We start from the raw sequence: 8,154 nt of genomic DNA, 5'->3' as shown, positions 1-8,154 counted from the left end.
GTCTCTGAAGCGGCTTTTTGGGGGGCTAAATAATACACTTTCTGCAGCCAGCCCGTAACCATCAGCCACCCCGTAACTATCAGCCACCCCGTAACTATCTAGGCGGCTGATAGTTACGGGCTGGCTGCAAAAAGTGTATTATTTAGCCCCCCAAAAAGCCGCTTCAGAGCCTGCAACGGAGGCTATGAGACCACCAGGTTTTATACCAAAACTCTGAATGGGTATGTTAATGAGGTTAAGATTGATGACTTGATATAACGTTAGCACCGTGAAGGCTTATTTAGAGGAATGTATAATATGTAGTTGAAAATGAGTAAGAAACTGACTGGGTTTTTTAAGTAGGTATGAGGATTTTACTTTGTATGTGTGAACGATACGGGTTTTTTTTTCAGAGATAGTTTAAGGTTTTGTGAAAACTGAAAATGCAGACGTTTGATTGAGTTTAGCCGCTCGCACAATCCGTTCTAGGGATGAGCAGATGATGTATGACCAGACTGGTCCGTTGCTGACACACCCGTGATACTTGATATGAAGTCTGAGTGAGCTTCAGTGTCAAGACCAAGAGCAGGAAAGACCTGGAATAAAAAGAATATATAAGAGCCCATGCCGTTTCTCAAGTTTCCTCATGCGGCCGAGAGCGGTACTGCAGATTAGGCTCTAATACATGTACATGTATACAGGGATGTTGTACGCCCGCCGTGCATGTAAAAGTAGAAAAATATTCAAGGTATTACAATTAAAGCCGATGAACACTCGACCAAACAGGCCCGAATGCTTGCATACACATGTAGAATGACCTGGAAGACTTTTCAAAACTCGCGTTGACATAGAAAGGATCGATTTGTAAGAACGTGAGTGGAGCTCATATCACGCCCATCGAAGCGCCGCCTATGTTTATATATACTTCAATTATTGTACGTAATTAGTAGGTTAAGGATATATGGACATACTTTCCTGATATTTTAGTGTTATAAAACTCAAATCCATCCGCTGTTATATTAGAAAACTGGGCATCAGGGCACAGAATGATATCATAGACACATGCCTGCAACAGATAAACTGGTTGTACAGACCGGCTTACTGAAAACGCTGCACATTTGCTGCAGTCTAGAATCATTATGTTTGGACGTATTTTCATTTGTTACAAACAGGGGATTGTGATTTCAGGCAACATAGACCCCGTTCACACTCATTTTTTTCAATCGCGATTGAAGTAAAATCGCGATTGAATCGATCCGATCGCGATTGATTTTTTCAGTGTGAACGCTCCCAATCGCGATTGGAACGATCCAAAACGATCCAATCGCGATTGGATTGTAACTACCTCCGGAGGTAGTTTGATTGGATTAATCGTGATCGGATCCAATCCAATCCTATCAAATTTTGAGTGTGAACACAACTACGATTCATTCCATCGCGATCGGCGGAGATTTCGGCTGGTTCCGGGGGTTGGAGGTCATACATGCGGGTACGTGGGGTCATAGTTCGCATCGCGCGGGAAAACAAACCCAATCCGCACGTCAGATCGCTCTTTTACAACAACAACAACTTTTTATCGTCAACAATGCCCAAGAAGAAGAATAAAACTCCGTCAGCAACTTCAGCTGGTGGCAGATGGCGCGATGAGGAGACCAGGGTCCTCATCGCAATCTGGGGGAGAGAGGAGGTGCAGGCCAAACTGGGGAAATGTCACCGAAAGAGGGACATTTACCGCACCAAGTGACAATGTCTAGCGGAAAAATAGACACAAAACAAGGACAACAAGGACAACAACAACATTTACCAGATGATCGCCGATAGCATGCTTCAATCGTGCTTCAATCGCGATCGGATCACGGCGTACTTAAATCCACTTGGCGAAAAGCAGTGTGAACGCAAAAGTTTCTTTGCGTTCAATCGCGATCGGATCGAACAATCGCGATTATACTTCAATCGCGATTGAAAAAAATGAGTGTGAACGGGGTCATAATGTTGTTAGACATGCAGTAAAAGTACAGTACAGTTTTCAGTAAGCATGAGTCCACAAAAACTGTCCAGAGTTTACAGGCTTGTCCTTTTCATATCATGTGAGGGTATGATGTCTAGATATTCATCGTAAAGGCGAGAAAACAGTTGAATAGAAGCCCAAAGTTGTCATAGAACATAGGATACTTAGGCCTCCAAGCAGATGTTGGGGTGAAAGATCGTGATATTTTCTGGGTGACGGCCGGGCTTCTCTGACAGTTCCTTACACCATGTGACTGTTTGAACACTTAAGTAAAAGGCCAAAGTTCTCAAGAGAGGCAAGTGATGTTTTCCCATGTCCTAAAATTACTCAATACGGACAAGACTTGATGTGTACATGAATGTAGGCGGCGCTTCGACGGATGTGACATGAGCTTCACCCACCACTTACAAATCGATCCTTTCTATGCCAGCGCGTGTTTTGTGAAGTCTTAAATATATTTCTACATGTATGTGGGGACTTCCAGACCTGTTTGGACGGGTTTTCACTGGCCTCAAGTAAAATGCCTTGAATATTTTTGTGTTTTAAAAGACGGGAGTATATCCCCTATTGGAGCCTAATCTGCAGTACCGCTCCCGGCCTTATCGTGGAAAGTGACAAAGGAGACCGTCAAATTGCCAAATTTCGGTCTTTTCGGGAATGGGCAAATCGCGAAAGACTCGCAAAGGGGTTTGAATTTCTGAGGCTTATTTGACCTTGAACTTGAGACTGTGACCACGTGGAACAATAGTTACGATATATTAGGCATTTCGTCATAAATATAATAGGATATTAGGTTATGAATTAACGTTGGGTAACCTAAATTCGGGATTTTTCCGATAATGATTGACTGAAATCAATCTAGCAGAACAATAAACCATCCTTTTTTTCTATTATTCTGTCAGTATCATGTACTATCTTTGCACTAATCATATATATGGTAGATTTTGTCTCTAGTCGTGCTGACACCATAATATTTCAACTTGAAACTACCGTCCGCCGCACGCACAATGACAGTGTTGTCGGACAGGGGGGCACATTAATTCGGGAGAGAAGATTCGTCTTGAATATCTTACCGCTAATCACATTTTATACAGCAGCTATTCGTTCCATCCTTGGCTTGAGGAGAGTGCTATGGATATAGACGTGTCCAAGTAAAAAAAATACACGAAAAAACGGCCGTACCGCACACATCAGGCATTCGATTACATCCCGTTTGTTGAGTCGGTAGAACGTCACTCAAAGTCGATCCCCACCGTCATGGCAACGTGTACATTATTCATGGCAAGTTAGCTGGATGCCGTAGCAATGGTTATACTACTATGTCCATGTGTTCCTTGTTGTGTTAGAAAATGTCGTCTTCAGTCCACTATCACACGCAACATTTAGACAAAAAAGTGTTCCTCACAAACCTTTTGTCGTCTGCTTGACGACATGATTCTGGGTAACAATATGGCGGCGGGAAAATACACGTGCCGTAGGTTGTAGCAACAAAGAGGAGTTTTGATGATTGATCACACTTAGAATCCAGTTGCAGGTTAGCAAAAGAGATTGTGATAAGTTGTCTTGTAAATAATTGTGTTTAGCAGGCAGGAGATGTGACATTTGTCTTATAAACCAGCGAACAACCGTGCAGTGTGAGTTCTCCCACGAAGCCCCCAGACTCTGTCAATAAGGGACGGAGAGTTTTTGACGTCGCCAACTTCTAATGCATGGTTATCGAAGCTTTTCAGACAGTGTTCTGAATGCGTTAGTCTGTCAAGTTTGCATTTCTAGCGGTATTACTGATGTTGCATCTACCACATATCCCTAAATACCCCGTTTTCGAAAAATCCCGAATTTAAGTACCCCACGAATTTATGTTACCCAACGTTACATGTTTCCTTTGCATTCAACTAACAAAATCGGCCGAGTCTACATTTTCTGTTAACTGTTACTTTTTTAAAGGCTACAATATGTAAATCTTAATCGTAATATATAAAACAAGAAGACGTTGAACAAATGCAACACTGTATATGTTTTTTTTATCGATTTATAGATTCAATTTCCATTCAGAAACTCTTAGGTGTATGTATTACAACGGTGAATGCTATGTTGCTCATCATCATAATTTATCTGTATGACATAGCTGCTAGCTAATACATGTAGCTACTTTGTCGGGAAACTGTATTCAGTATATGATATGTTGTACATTGTGATGTATAGCTTATCAGAGTAGTTCAGTGGCATTTTGTTGCTGGAATACTGATGCTGCACTGATGTTTAATGACAAACAAGGCGTCATATCAGACCACAAACAAACCTTTCCGAGTCAGAGAAGTTAGAGAGAGTTACACCAGGCCTAAGGGGTGACAATTCTTGGGTTTGTCTTCCCCATGAAAATAAAAGATTAAAAAAGATCACCATATCTATAAAAGATAACCAACGTCCTTAAGAAAAAGACGATATCTTCAACTACTATCCTCGTTAGTTTGGAGAAGATGTGTAATGAATATGTCAGAATATCATATCATCGTCTACCAATATTCATATTCTCCAATCGCAGGGGAAGTAAGTTTTATTAATAAAGAAAGCTACCGATCTTTAAGCCAAAAGGCAGTCGGAGCAAACCTGCCAGGCTAGCAATACGTCTTGACACACTCTTTCTTGTACGGCAAGGCATGCTTTCTAAATCATGTTTAAACTAGACAACAGATTTAAGCTGTCTATACGAACAACGTTTTAATGATCCCTCATGCCTGGAGTCTGACCCAGCTCATTGTAATGTTTGCTTGTTGTCTGATATTGTTTGTGGTCTGATATGGTGCTTTATTTTTGCTATCAGTGCAACATCAGTATTCCAGCAAGAAGAGTCCCCTAAGAAACTATTTCTATGACACCAGTACATCATAATGTTCAACATTTCACAAGTAAAATCCATTTCCTGATAAAGCAACTACATGAATTAGCTTCCAGCAATATCAGATGAATAAATTATGAAAATAGCCACCTAAGCTTTCATCGTTGCACTGAGTAATCCATGACATCTTACGGCATTTCTAAAGGAAATTGATCGATAAACAGATATATAGATACATAAACATGAATAAACATGAATAGCAGATATATGCAGCCTGTCAGGATGTCAGCAGGACTGTATGCAGCCGCAAGGGGGCGTGGTGGAAGGGCCCCTCATCTGTCGTAAAACGACGGGAGAATTAAGAAGAAGAAGAAACATAGACATGAATAAACACTGTTGTATTCGTTTTAATGTCTTCTTATTCCGTAAAATGTGATTGAATAGTTCTGATTGTGTTTCAGAGAGTAACAATTTACAGGAAATGTACACTCGACCACTTCTATTGGTGAAGTGCAAAGAGAGACATACAATTTATGACCTAATATTAATGGCGAAATGTCTCAAATCGTTATACTTGCTTTTACATGGTCCCAGCTTCAAGTTCAAGGTCAAATAAGAATAAAAACTTCAAACCCCTTTGCGAGTCTCTCGCGATTTCCCCATTCCCGAAAACACCGAAATTTGGCAATTTGACGGTCTCCTTTGTCACTTTTCACGATACGGTCGGGAGCGGTACTGCAGATAAGGCTCCAATAGGGGATATACTCCCGTCTTGTAGAAATGCAAAAATAGTAATGGTATTACACTTGAAGCCGATGAACACTCGACCAAACAAGTCTGAAAGTCTTCACGTACATGTAGAATGACTTGTGACACTTATTAAAATACGCGCTGGCATGGACATGATCGATTTGTAAGTGGTGGGTGGAGCTCATGTCACATCCGTCGAAGCGCCGCCTACATTCATGTACACTTTACGTCTTGTTCGTAATGAGTAATTCAAGGATATATGTGGTCATTATTTGCTTTCTCTGAGAACTATGACATTTTACTGAACTGTGTATATACTCATATGGGGCTAGGGACTGTCAGAGAAGCCCGGCCGTCACTCAGAAAACATCACGATCTTTCACCCCAACATCTGCTTGGAGACATTATCCTTCATTCATTTTGTATGACAGCTTTTTACTCAATTGTCCATCCACTTATATAATAAATATGTTAACATTACATCCTAAAATGATACAAGAAGGACATAGCTGTAAACTATAAGCAGGTTCTAGAGACAAACTCACTCAAACTGTAATATACTGGCCTTGTACTGAATACCTATCAATTTCTATGACAACAGTACAGCATAATGTTATAGACGTTATTTATCTTCTGAATCATTATATACCATAGTTTTTAATATGTACATGTATTTAGAACATTATTATAGCTCGTTATGCTGTCCATTGTAATGTATTGTCTTTGTCAGCAGGGCTAGCCCTTTGTAATAGCATCAGGCTAGTTGGGAAGCCAACAGCCAAACCAATGAATAGAATAAATAAAAGGAACAACATTTCATATAAATACATAAAATACATTTCCCGATAAAGCAACTACATGACTTAGCTCACAACCAAAGCAGATGAATAAATTATGAAAATCGCCACCGAAGCATTCACCGTTGCACTGAGTAATCCAGGACATCTTACGGCATTTCTAATGGAAATTGATCGATAAACAGATTTATAGCAGATTTAAGCAGTCTGTCAGGATGTCAGCAGGACCGTATGCAGCCGCAAGGGGGCGTGGTGGAAGGGCCCCTCATCTGCCGTAAAACGACGGGAGAACCAAGAAGAAGATACATAGACATGAATAAACACTCTTGTATTCGTTTATAGGTCTTCTTATTCCGTAAAATGCGATTGAATAGTTCTGGTTATGTTTCAGAGAGTAACAATTTACAGGAAATGTACACTCGACCACTTCTATTGGTGAAGTGCAAAGAGAAACATACAATTGATGACCTGATATCCCGTTGTATTTATGGCGAAATGTCTCAAATCGTTATACTTGCTTTTACATGGTCCCAGCTTCAAGTTCAAGGTCAAATAAGAATTAAAAACTTCAAACCCCTTTGCGAGTCTTTCGCGATTTCCCCATTCCCGAAAAGACCAAAATTTGGCAATTTGACGGTCTCCTTTGTCACTTTTCACGATACGGCCGGGAGCGGTACTGCAGATTAGGCTCCAATAGGGTATGTACTCCAGTCTTGTAGAAATGCAAAAATAGTAATGGTATTACACTTAAAGCCGATGAACAGTCTGAAAGTCTTCACGTACATGTAGAATGACTTGTGACACTTATTAAAATGCGCGCTGGCATGGAAATGATCGATTTGTAAGTGTGTGGGTGGAGCTCATGTCGCGCCCATCGAAGCGCCGCCTACATTCATGTACACTTCAAGTCTTGCCGTAATGAGTAATCTTAGGACATTGGAAAACATCACTTCCTTCTCTTGAGAATTTTGACCTTTTACTTAAGTGTTCTAACACTCATATGGGGTAAGGGACTGTCAGAGAAGCCCGGCCGTCATTCAGAAAATATCACGATCTTTGGCCCCAACATCTGCTTGGAGACCTTATCCGATTTTCTATGACACTCTATATCAGCATTTTCCGCTTGTATATAATCACGAATATCTAACGCCAGACAACAGCATCATACAACAATGACATACATGCAAACTATAGACAGGATACATAGTCATAGACTGGTGTACTGAAAACTGCACTGTGCTGCACTTGTACTGTACACATAACAACAATACGTTTCTCAACATCACCTGTTTGTAAGAGGAGAGAAGAGAATACGTCGAACCTTAAAAGTGCTCCTAATTCACCATTCCAGACATTGCAATAAACATGCTAACAATCTTTTCAATTACAAAATTACGCCACCCTGAAAAGATACGTCCAAACAGATCTCCAACCCAACGTCCCCCAGTATAATGCACTCCTGTATATCTAAACTGTGCATACTGGGGGGGTGCTGCACTAGAGATCTCTCAAACCCACTGTTTTTCAATGTGGTGGATATATTCCTTCCGGCGGGTTAATGTCAATGGGGGTTACAGCGTTTTCAGTAAATCAGTCCGTACCGTGAACCATTCTACATTTTGCCCGTCTGTGATGATTATGATATCATTCTGTGATCTGGTTACAGATGCCTATTATGCAAATACAGCGTTGAACCATTCATTTCGCACAAGACGCGATGTGCACACGAATAAATATATATAGGCTCTACCAGCCTCCGCGGGTCGCTGGGAAATAGTAGAAAT

The sequence above is a fragment of the Branchiostoma lanceolatum genome, chromosome 19, assembly GCF_035083965.1.
Source record: "Branchiostoma lanceolatum isolate klBraLanc5 chromosome 19, klBraLanc5.hap2, whole genome shotgun sequence".
NCBI classification, from domain to species: domain Eukaryota; kingdom Metazoa; phylum Chordata; class Leptocardii; order Amphioxiformes; family Branchiostomatidae; genus Branchiostoma; species Branchiostoma lanceolatum.
This window is presented reverse-complemented; position numbering follows the sequence as displayed.